The following is a 13,575-nucleotide window of genomic DNA, read 5'->3' on the forward strand; positions in this document are numbered from 1 at the left end:
CTGTTTTAAATCTAGAGCTTAATTACAGAATATTGTAAGGATTTACAGATTCCTATATTTATTTCTCAATTTTAAATCCTTATTATTCCCATTATCGAATCAATCTTCCAAATGCCACTTATACATTGTCATTCATGGATTTAATTTTTTTAAAACATGTTTGTTGGGACATTATTCCCAAACTTTAAAAAATGTATATTTTTTGTAATGTTGAATAAACATTAAATATGCAAAATTAAAATATTATTTATTTTACCCAGTTTCAAAAAGGAGAAATGAGACTTGAAGAGGTTGTGTAACCTATCCACATTTACTTACAATGTCAGATGATGGATCCGGAAATCATACCTAGATGACTTCTATCCAAAGAATATGATCTTTACCAATACCCACATTTGTGGTCCAGAACTACTTACTTTACTTAAATGGCACTTTTTATATTTTAGAGCCATAAACTAATAATTTTTTACTTGATAGGCAAAGCAAATTTATAATCACCATTTATAGGACATAGAAATAATGGGCAGAAATGGAATTATTTGCTAAAGGCATAGAGATAATGAGTGAGTATACCAGATATTGAAATAAGACATGTTTATGAACTTAATGCTGAAACATCTTTCGAGGAACTTCTATTGCATGGCTTTTAAAGTAGCACACCACAGTACATGATGACATCCATCTTATAAACAGTACAAAGTCAAGAGTTAGATAACAATTTATGCCACTGAACCAAACATTTGATACTATTCTTTCATGTTAAGTGGAAATAGAACCCTTAGTATTTTTAAGCAAATTGATAAAATTCTAATAGAATATAATGTACTTGGGTTAATTATATAGATTCTTTATATTATATTATATCATTATATTATATTATATATATATAATATATTATATTATATTAATTAATTATATAAATTCTAATAGAATATAATGTACTTGGGTTAATATAATGTAATTGGGTTAATACAATATAATGTATTGGGTTAATAATAATGAATTATAAATTATTTGATGTTTCTTCTCATATTTACTTTCTCAACATTTTATCACATTGTTTTATTTTCTGCTTTTTTTGTTTTTATGTATTATTCTTATAGTCTGTTATCTGTGAATACTTATTTCTTTGACAACTATGAAGAATTAACTATTTATACATAAATTCAACGTTAAAATGTTTTTATTTGGGGGACGTTTGGGTGGCTCAGTTAGTTAAGCATCTGAATCTTGGTTGGGTCTCAGGTAGTGATCTCATGGGTCCTGAGATTGAGCCCTGCATGTGGCTCCACACTCAGCAGGGATCCTGCCCCTCCCCCACTTGCATTCCTGCTCTCTATCTCTCTCTCTCTCTCAAATAAATAAATAAATTTTCAAAACATGTTTTTATCTGATAGAGATTAAAGTGGAAATCCTCTCTTTGGACTAAAATAGAAAAAAATAATAATAACATATTACTAGCAATAAAATCATATCTAAATTTAATGAAATGCATTTATAAATATTTCATTAAAATGGTTAGGTAGAAAAAAAAATCATTTTTACCACACCCTCTCAGGGGCTAGAGCCCAAATAAATTTCTGGTATCTTGATTGCATTTATAAGTGAATGTGACAACAGGAGAAGCAGTCATAAGGCCAGAAGGTATGTCAGCAAATATTCTTTAAAACCTAGTTTCTAGTGTGTGAAAATGAAAACAATTGAACAAATAAAACACAATTCAATTCAAGTTACATTATCTTTTAAGAGACTAAGTGGTAGACATTGGGCTTAGATCATTGAACCTTGCTTTTATAAAATGGAATTAGTTGATAAACTTACTGCTTTCAGCAAAAATATTGATTATGTCAAACTAAAAATACTTTGTTTTAATGAGTGCAGATTAAAAGCAGTCCATTGTACATGTATAATGCCTGGAAAATAAAAGCATACATAAAAACATTTTATATGTTTTTCACCATTATTTGCACTTATAAATATTACTTAATGTTCATTCTCTTGGCATACAGGAAATACCCATGTACATAAATACAAAAAAAAAGCTGTATTTGCAGTTATTCTCATTAGAGGAAATTGTTTACATCTAGATGGTTTGCAATATAGTTCTAAATTATAGTACTGATAACTTCTTTAAAATGTGACTCTCCTAACTAAAAACTAAATTATAATCATATTACCACCACATTTACTATATCAGGAAGATTAAACTCATATTTAGTATTCATAAAAAAATTCTACCTGAACTACACTTTAATTTTTTAAAAGTTTCTTCAAATCGCTATAGTTTAGGATTTTGCAAAATCAGCTAATTTGGGGGGTATTTTTCTGATTTTTGACCAAGAGTCTGTTACACATTTTTTTCATAAAAATGCATAATTTCTCAGCTTCAAACATATATTCATTCATTGGATTTTGGCAACATAATATTATGGACATTAATAAGCATAATACACAAATATCTTATTCAGGAACTCTAATTTAACCAAAGTTTTTGGGGATTCACATTATGATTATAATTATTTTCCTGGAAGCAGCCTATATGGAGATACATCTCCATCTTTCTGTTATTTTTTTTTTTTTTGCTATTTTCTTTCTCGTTTATCTATCATCTCTCTCTATCACCTATCTGAACATGTTACAATCTATCTTTATTAGTTTCATTGATTTCATTTTTCCCAATTTTAGAGTTATATTTATGAGATGTCAGCAATGGCAATCTTATCAATGACAGAATGCAGATTTAAAGTCCCATTGACAAGTACAGGGGTACTGTCCAGTATATTGCATTGTCCGAACATTACTGTCTCCTTCATCCATGATATCCCTTTTACCAAATCCAAAGATTACTCTTACTTTGCCTTCATCTCCTTTGGCTTACTGGTTAGTTAGAAAGGACTGAAAGGAAGTATGAATTAACTGGTTCTTCATTTCTTAGCATAAGTGTATGGTTAATACCTGTAATAATAAGAATAAGAAAGCATATGATAGGGTTCCATAGAACATTCCTTGTTTTTGTGTTTTAAATGGAACAGAAAGCACAACTTCTTGGGTCATCCTAGTCATAGATGAGATATGCTCAGTCTCTGCTCACTTTGTCACTGAACTCCATACAACATAAGCCAATGCACATTGGGCATCAGAAACACCACATGTGAATGACACAGCAAGAACAGCAGACACGCATATTGTGAATATCTCCTCTGCTCACATGCTTGATATATTATTCCATTGGATTTCAATTACATAAATCAAAGTCAAAGACAAAAGAATAAAGATTTTTGAGATGACACTAGCATAGGATTAAGAGTGGGGCTTTGTGGGTGTGGGGCCAATGTAATTGCACAGGTCACAGACCAGGAAGCTGTTCCTGTTCCCATGTCCAGCAGCTTTGGGTGCTGGATATTGATCTCTGCCTCCCCTCCTGGCTGCAGCATGACATTATTGCCAGTCAAAGAACAAGGGATTGTATGAGGTTCTTTGTAAATTTCCCTTCCTTTGGGGATCCCAACTCTCCAGTAGCTATTTATCTAATACCTGAAATAGGTTACGTCATTTTATTTTTTGCAGTTTTATAATTTTTAAAGAAATACTGTGAGTCTGATATCAGGTAGTCTTATTGATGAAAGCAGAAGTTAAACTAAAATTTAATATAATTTTGTCTGTAAATTCGTCTTAGCAGTGTTTTCTCTAGAATAGATAGTAATGATTATTACAAAATCAAAGTCAGTTGAGAATTCTAATTAAATCATAATGAGTTATTATATTTAACAAAGAATGGCATCCTTATGCTAATCACATTTTACACATCTGTTTCCAAGCACAGATTTTTCTGAAATGTATTTTCTTAAATTATATATAAGAATCTGTACTTGTGACCTCATGTAAGATCAGGTGAATTGTGTATCCCATATACTATTTCCACATTCATGCCGATCATAAAAGTTCTATATAAGATAAACAAAAGGTTTAGAAACGTAGTGTACTATGGATAATAAACCATTAGACTTGAAAGCTTTATTCAGTGTAGGATATTTTAACTTATTGAACAACTGCTTTATCATCTACATAGCTTACATTTCTGGTCTATGAACTAAGGATATTTGGTGAAGTGGTTTTAATGTTTCTATTCAATTCTTACATTCTCTATGTGTGACATAGAAAAAGACTATATTTTTAAAAATATGTTCTAACATAACAAATTATCACATTTTAATTAGTCTTTATCCCTCAATATTTAACTTATTCTTAATAAATTTAAATGACTCCTACCGGAGTTATGCTGTTCAAGACTGTAGTAAGTTAAGAAGGTGAGTGATATCTAAGTACTTGAATTTTATGTAACTCCAATTAGGGTAATTTAAGTAGTCAGTTGGATTAAAATAACTAAGTTATATCTTGTTGCCACAATTATTAGTAACAATGTAAATTACTAATAATTGAAAGTTTTTGAATGAGAAAAGGTAAGAATAATGAGATGCAATTAAAACAACTCTATTCCCTATAGTTTCATAACTCACATTTTATATTAAAATAAATTTAATCTGTTTTAACATTTCTTCAAAAGATCATTATATGACACATAATTTCCTCTGCCCTATATCTGTCATTACTAGAGGATTACACAGGGAAAAAAGAAGTATTTTCTCCTCTAAATACCATTCTCTATTTTATTGTTGCTAGGCTACAACAGATTTCTCTCTCTTCAAAGTTGTTTTATGTAAAATGTGTTTGTCTCAGTAGAAGACATAGGTGACAGCTTCTCAAATGGTTGCCATACCCTCTTCTTAGGAGTAGACACTTTTTACTTTAATATGCATAATGATTAATATAATTCTGTTCCTGGAAGAGAGGAAGATTAAGAATTTTGACTGTAAGTGTTTCTTTTATGTAAGTGTTTTTTTTAATTTTAACATTTTCATAAAATTACAAAAGCACATTTGTTTAATATGCTTCTTCAGAGGAAAAAAATTCTAAATGATTCTTTTCTATTTAGGTTCAAAGATTTACTGCCTGACTATGATTAATAATTTAATACATTGCATAACTAAAATTACTTTTTCTAGTATAAAATTTTTCTCAATTGAATATTCAAACTCATTTATTGTCATTCTTTGATATAAATTTCTATAAACTAATAGACTACCTTCTCATAACATTCAAATAAGTTACTAATTATTGTTCATAAATCCTTTAATTTCTGAGTGTTTTTCTTCAGGATATTTCTTTAGGATGTTTGTTGAAAAGAAATATTTTCTTGGCATATAAAATTGGGTATGCTCTGTTGAAATTGTGTGTTCTCTTGGAAGATAATTCATCTGGTTAAAAATAGATGATAGATAGAGATATAGATATGTTTTCTTTTTAATGCTAGAACACATCAGTTTCTATTAAAAGCGTATACCACACATACCATACTCATGACTGTAATACCTATAGCGAATATGTTAACATTATTTTTGTGTTCCATATAAGGATTATTAAACAGAAGATGTTTCTGTTGTGTGCGTGTATATGTTCTTTTATTTTTAAAACAACAACAGTACATAGCATAAAGTAAGTGTAAAATTAAGGTATTGAAGAGATACAGAATTATAAAATAAGCAACAACAAACCTATTATGTCCAATAGCTTGTTGAAATTAGGAAAAAGTAAATTACTTTTTAAAAATAATTGTTTCTGAGTGCCTGGGTGACTGTGGGTTAAGCGTCTGCCTTTGACTCAGGTCATGAACCCAGGGTCCTGGGATCAAGCCCTTCATTTGGCTCCCTGCTCAGTGGGGAGCTTGCTTCTCCCTCCCTCCCCACTGCTCCTGTATTCTCTCTCTCTCTCTCTTGCTTGCTTGCTTTCTTTCACCTATCTCAGATAAATAAAATCTTTTAAAAAATTAAGAAAACAGTTGTTTCTAATCTCTTTCTCATTTTTACCATAGTAAATAAAGTTTTTTTTAACATAAACAGACAGTTGGGGGAGCTTATTTTTAGTTTAAAATATTGTGAAATGGGAAATGGGAGAGACATGATCTGTCTGTTTTAACTGAGGTGTCTGACCATGATGAACTCTGGGATTCCCATCTGTAAGCATGTTTATTGGAAATATACACTAATATTCCTTAATGTTTTTAGTGCACTTATTTGTCTTGATAATATTTCCATGTGGATTCAGTTCACAACAGAATTTCCTTATTATTTATGACAATTTCAAGCAGTATGTTAGTTTCTCCAACTGTTAAGCAAGAAAATACAGTATTTGGAAGCTACTTAATAACAAATGTATGTTTACATCTCCTAATGTTAGTACTCAAAATAACAGAAAAGACACAAATGTTTACATATGTCTGAGAGACAGATACCTATAATAACCATGAGTTCCATTGTATATAAATATAATATACATAAATTATATTGCCAAAATGTTTGGCAGTCTTTCCAATGCTTTCTACTGTCAATTTCATTTCAGCCATTGTGCAGAATGATGTTACTATGGTAATTATTTATTACTCCCAGATACAGCTTCCTGTGGTAATAACATCCCAAGCAGATTTCTGGCAATCAAGTTAGAACCACTTATATACAATGAGTGTGTATAGATGAGAAACAGGTATTTAGAAGCCCTTAAAGATGTTTTTGGAATCCAAATGTATTCAATGTACTGGGAAGTCCAGCTTGATTTCAGTCACTCTACTTGCAGACATAAAGCACCTTTTCACACAGGCTAATATGAGCCAGACCATACGCTCCTTTTAAAATGAAATAGTTGTCAAGCATGCTGCTGCACAGCTGTCACCTGGCAATGACTTGTTATGAACACTGTTAGAAACAAGATATAGGATCCTGAGTAATTAGGATCTCAGTCAGTTTCAGTCTATTAAATGGTCTTAGTATTACTTTATTTTTTTTCCTTCCTTTCTTTTTTTCTTAATCAAGTAGAGGGGAGAAGTATATACAAATAAGTACAACACGAGGCAGAACATGATATGCACACCAGGAGAGGTGAGCTTTGCAGACCCCTGAGAGACCTCTTATGTTTGGAAGGGTTTGGGAGGGTTTCCTGGAGATCATGGCCTTAGAATTAAGTCACGGCGTATGGATAGGTCTTTGCCAGAGGCATAAGGGCAGAGAGAGATGGAAGGACATTTTAAGGAGAGGAAATAGGGGGAACTAGAAGTGGAAAAGAACACTGTGAGGTAGTATTTGCAGCAAAAAAAACCTTCATTTTGTTAGAGTAAGAGACACATAGAAAAGGACTAGGAGAAAGGTCTGAAAATGTAAGATAGTCACTGATCATAAAGGAACTTGACCAGATGGTTTAATAAATCTGGAACTTTTTTGAGGGAATAATAAAATGGAAAATGGGAAAGACAGGACCTCCCAGGAGCAGAACCAAGAGTGGGGATACAGTGAATCAGAAGTCACTATAAGTCACTATAAGTGCCTACACAGAGGAGTGGCAGGATCAACCTTGCTTCTAGAAGATTCATTTGGAAGTATGTGTAGATCTCCTATTGATGTTGGGATAAAGTCTCATGTTCTTTACATGACCTATAATCCCTGTGTGATCTAGCCCCTATTGCTTCTCCAGTCTCCTTTCTTCAGAGAGTTCCTTGCTCTCCAGGGCCTCTTGGGTTCTGTGGCCAGGATGAGAGGCTGGGAGGGGGATGTGGTGGTGGTGATGGTTGTGAAGTTGGTTTCTGCATCTCCCATCCCCTCCATAGCCAGTTAATACCTACTTCTTCTTTTGCAGTGTGGCTAAACCTTAATCAGTTCCCAACCTGCTAAATGGTCATTGATGTTGTCTTATTTTTCCTTGCTTGCTAAACATAAAATTTGAGAAAACATTTAAAACTGAACTTCAGAATATTAATTCCCAAAAACAAAAGTTATATTTCTTTTTCTTTTTTTAAAGATTTTACTTATTCATTTGACAGGCGGAGATCACAAGTAGGTAGAGAAGCAGGCAAAGAGAGAGAGGAGGAAGCAGACTCCCTGCTGAGCAGAAAGCCTGATGCAGGGCTGGATCCCAGGGTCCTGGGATCATGACCTGAGCCAAAGGCAGAGGCTTTAACCCACTGAGCCACCCAGGTGTCCCAAAATTTATATTTTTAAAATGTAAAAATTTCATCTCTTGATAGCAGATGCTCTGCATTAGGAAAAAGAGAAATCGATACTTTGCGAAATTTGCCATGGATTAGAAGAACACTCCCACTGTTTGCAAGAGATCAGCATAATATTTTATATCAAAACATGACAAAGGCATTGCAAAAAAGGCAAAGTACAACACAGTCTCACTCCTAAACAGAGAAGCCACAATTTTAAATAAAGTATCAAACTGAAAACTGACAATATATAAACAGTATTGTATATCAGAATCAAAGTGTGATGATGCAAGAATGTACATTTATGTTAATATTTTAAAATTAGTCAATATAATTCTTATATTAAAAGGTTAAGGATACAATTTATATTTGATCTCAAGAGATACAATAAAATACATGATAATATTCAATATATATTCATTATAAAATTAGACCCCTTAACAAATTAGTAATAAAATATATAATGTCTTTATTATGAAAAGGACACATAATAAAAGATCATCAAAAAATTTTATTTAATTTTCATTTACACATAGGTTTATTATATATGTTTAAAATAAATCTATGAATAAATTATTTAAAATGAATTTAACGAGCTTACTGAATGGAGATCAATGCTCAAAAGTTATTTTTATGTGGAGGACACACATATCTCAATTTCAAAATTTACTATGATGCTATCATAATTAAACATGTAGATACACACATATCTTGGACTAAAAGAGATGATGGTATTGTTTTGTGTGTGTGAGTGTGTGTGTGTGTGTGTGTGTGTATATATATATATATAGATCAGCTTTGATCCCAACTTTCTAAAGGTCCACAAGTTAGCTGAGAAAGTTTCTCACTGTAACATGTGATATTTTCTCCATTACCCTTTTTAGATGTAGACAAGAAGAAAATGGAAAAGACAGGACCCCAGAAATAGAACCAAGATTGGGGATACAGTGAATTAGAAGTCACTATGCCCCACAAATAAGATCAATATCCGAGTTTTGTATGTGTGTGGGGGGGTGTTTTAAAGTCAGTAATTGATCAAAATATATTCTCTACCTACAAAGTATCAGGACTTCATAACATTTTCCAAATGATATTACAAAATTGCTATATATTATAAGGGACAGCTTTGTGCCTTCTATTCAGTCCCATTTAGAATTGGAATATTGATCATTTTTCTCCTCTCCCATTACACTGGCTTGTGGGAGACATAATATATTCTGGTTATTGTATCAATAGAAGTCAGATTTGGACATAATGTAGGTCAAGAATTTTGGGGCATTGTGTCTGCTGCCCAAAGTACCTTAAACTACTGTGGAGGATAGATTGAGTATATTTTGTGTCTCTGAAGGAATCATATACTCATGACAAACTGGATGGAGATATTGTTTCTAATAATTCTAATGTATCTGTATGATAGAATTCTATATCTCTGCCTTTGCTGTGCTTCTAAGTAACCAGTGTATACATCTCTACCTGAAGGCTTTGAGACTTTTTTCATGGAGCTTAGTGTAGGTAAAAGTTCCTAAAAGTGTTCCTCTAAAATGCAGTAGGTGTTTCTACCCATTTCTCTCGAATTTGTTATAAGAAGATTATGTCCAGAAAGCTTTTAGTCTTATTTTGTGTCTTGGAATCAGAAAGAAGAGAAATAATGTTATAAGACACTGATATCCTGGGGTTGCTTCTTGTTTCAGCAAGCATGGTTAAGACTCCAACATTTATTTTTGCAAATAACATGTTTCAATCACTAATAACTATTTTGTGGTTTGACACATTAACTGTTTTGGATGAAAATCATGATTTATCTCAGCAATAATTATAAATATCCTTTGTGCTATAGATCCTCAGAATGCACAAGCAGATTTAGAATTGTATTTCAGGGCCTTAATGGAACTCCCTGATGAGCACTCAGGTCAAGAGCTACTTTAACTTTAAAAATATTCCTTGCCAGAATATGTAGATTGGGTATCAATGTGTTATGTGAATATACTTTTTACTGAAATGAAATTGAAATTCTGAGGTGTTTTCTCGCCTTACATCTTTAAAATTCTGTAGATGTATTTATAGAATTTTCTGAGTTGTGATACATATATTCATGATTCTTCTTTGGCCTCTGATTATTCCAGAAATGACTAAATTTACATTATTCTAAAGTTCATGCTAAGTAATGTTCTTTATGAAAAATGGGGAGTGGCATGGTGATTTGTGTTACAATATATGCTTATATTTAAATCACTCTGTTTCAATCATAAGGAGAAAAGTCAGAAAAATAATGAGATTTTCTTCTGGAAAAACTGTCTTTGTCCTTGGATAGTAACCTTAAATAATTTCTTTGATCAGTCTGCTTTGCATCTTTCTTCCAATCAAGAATATTTAATAATATCTGTTGTCTTGTGCATTACTTTGTGTTGAGGCCACAGTAAAATTAGGTAGCATCTGGCTCACTCCCTTAAGAGACAAATATGCTTTCTGGACTGTTTCATGCAACTACCTTGTTTCTCTCCAAGTCCACCCCCACTGTTTTGAAAACCACACCTTGGAGGAATTTATTCATTCACAGTAATCTGCTGCCAGTTCTCTAATAGGGCTGTGAAACCAAATGAGAGAGGTCGGTTTTATTCTACAAAGGATGTGAATTTTGAGAAGAGAATGATTAGGACAAAAGAGATTGGCAATATCTTCTCTGACAGTTGAACACTAGATGTTGCTCACCATTATAGAGCTCTGTATGTGTCTGTCATTGCTAAAGTGTGGTTTTGAAACTGTTTATTTGATTCTATGAGATACTCAAATGTCCATCCATTCAACCGTTCTTGCATTAACCAGAGTCTATTTCATTACTTGCAGCTCAAACAAAACAAAACAAAACAAAACAAAAATCTTAACATAAAATGTTGTGACAGGGGCGCCTGGGTGGCTCCGTGGGTTAAAGCCTCTGCTTTCAGCTCAGGTCATGATCCCAGGGTCCTGGGATGGAGCCCTGCATTGAGCTCTCTGCTCAGCCCGGAGTCTGCTTCCTCCTCTCTCTCTCGGCCTGTCTCTCTGCCTATTTGTGATCTCTGTCTGTCAAATAAATAAGTAAAAATCTTTAAAAAAATAAAAAAAAATTAAAATGTTGTGACAGCAGTGCCCAGCACTTTTGGCAGACTCTTCTATGGTAACAGTTGTGTGGGTATATGGGATAGCGGAAAGCACATTGAGACCAGAAATCAAAGTAGTTTCTTCATAATGACTTTAATTTCATTTCAACAAAAACCTTATAAATTCAGACCCTTATTACTAGTTATTGCAATCGTCTCCTGATCTATCCTTTTCAGCCTATCCAGCACATTATTGTCAGAGTAGCATTTTAAAATCAAGACTGATAATGTAACTGTCTTTATCAAAAACTTCTAAGACCTCTCCATGATTTATTAAATAGAAATTTATTATATCTTTGTACTCAAATCAGCATTCAGTGCCTTACATACTATCATTTGAGCTTTACTTTTTAATAGCAAATTCTAAGTTCACCTGCCTTGTGTACACCGAATTTTTAGAAACCTGAATAGTGGTTACTTCACAATTGTGCTCCCATATATTATAATCTTCATGCTATTTTCTGTATCTAGAATGTACATCTTTTCTCATTCAACTATATCTGACAAAATTCTGCCCAGATATTAAAATTATACACAAATTAGGGGCGCCTGGGTGGCTCAGTGGGTTAAAGCCTCTGCCTTCGGCTCAGGTCATGATCCCAGGGTCCTGGGATCGAGCCCCGCATCGGGCTCTCTGCTCAGCGGGGAGCCTGCTTCCTCCTCTCTCTCTGCCTGCCTCTCTGCCTACTTGTGATCTCTGTCAAATAAATAAATAAAATCTTTTTTAAAAATCATATACAAATTCTGCTTCGTAAAAAACTCTTGACCCGTAAGACAGCTCTTTTAGCATATGTTTTTTCTTATTTAGTAATTAGTTTATACTTTTGTTTACACACTAAAGTAAAATCTTAATAGAAATAATGGTATCTTGTGATTCCCCCTGCCTCCCAGACATTGCTTTATGCCATAGGTTCTCAGCAAATATTTTCAGATTGAAGAGACTCTTGAGTTATTCATATCCATTTTGTTCCTAGTTGTGCCAGTCAATTTATTAGATAGTTCATGTTAAGCTACATGTAATAGAAAATCAAAAATGACTTAAAACATAAAAAAGATATATTAGTTTATGAAACTGATAAAGTCTAAAGGTAAGACTGTAGAGAGGCAAGGATTTATAGTGCCCTTGATCCATTTCTCAAGCAATTGTCCATTCTCTGCCTGCTCCAAGTACACTTTAGTCTCAGACTCTGACAAGCCCAGGACTGATAAATATATCTGGATATATGCAGAGCAATAAGATTTTTTTTTGTTAAATTATTCCTCAAAGCTTAGGGGATTCCTTCCTTAGAAGATTTACAGAAATTCCTTGAAATGTATTGACTAAAATTGTGTAAAATTCCAATGCTGATTCTGATCCCTATTGCAAATGAGTTGCTGTGTGATATGTGGTTTTGCCTGGGTCACCGAACCTATTATAAACAAGGGGATAAAATACCCTTAGATCACCAGGCACACCCTAAGGATTTATGAAAGTGGTCAACTTCCTGAGACACAGTGGATCTGCAGGAAAAACAGAAAAATGGTTTCTGAGAGAGACAAACACCCTAGGTGTGTCCCAATCACGTCAGATCTCACCCTCTTCCTTGACTATATTCTAGGGGCTGGAAGACCCTGGAAGTTACCACACTTTATATGCATCCTCCCAAGCGTAGTTCTTTGATGAGATATAAATGCCAGTCTTTAGTGTCACCCTCCTGTTTTCCTCATTAATCTTACTTATAGAATATGTACGATAGCTTGCTCACAACAGCCATCTTGTGACCAAGACAGAAAAGTCAAAAACATCACAGAGATATCCAACTGTTAACACTGAGGCCTTGAAACAATTCCAATGGCTGACTACCTTTGGATTTTTTATAATGTAAGAAAAATAAAATGTTTTAAGTCCATGTAATTGGGTTTTCTATTACTCTCAGGTGAAAGTATAACTAAATGATATGGTGGAAAAACAACAATTTTCACTTCAGTAAACATCAAAAGAAGTGTGAAATCCAAAAATTGAAGTGAGTATTAGACCTGGTTCTGCTTTTGACAAGCTGCAAGATGTTCAAGTGAGAATTTCACTGAACTTTAATTTTAGCATTTGTAAAATGAGTTGTGTTGAAACACAGGGTATCTGGTTATCTTAAAGCACTTCTTGCTTGAAAATTCTAGGAATTTATAATTCTTTAGGAACATCCTATAATATAGAAGTTGAATGACTTGATTTTCAAAATCTTTAAAGCCTTTTTTTAATTTTTAAAAATTGTTATAATCTTTAAGAAGGAAGAGTTACCATACAATAACTGAGTAATATTTTATCCTCTCTTATGATGTTGGTATGACTGTTACAGAGACAGCAGTGCC

The sequence above is a fragment of the Enhydra lutris genome, unplaced genomic scaffold (genome assembly GCF_002288905.1).
Source record: "Enhydra lutris kenyoni isolate GAN:26980312 unplaced genomic scaffold, ASM228890v2 scaffoldscaffold41, whole genome shotgun sequence".
NCBI lineage: Eukaryota > Metazoa > Chordata > Mammalia > Carnivora > Mustelidae > Enhydra > Enhydra lutris.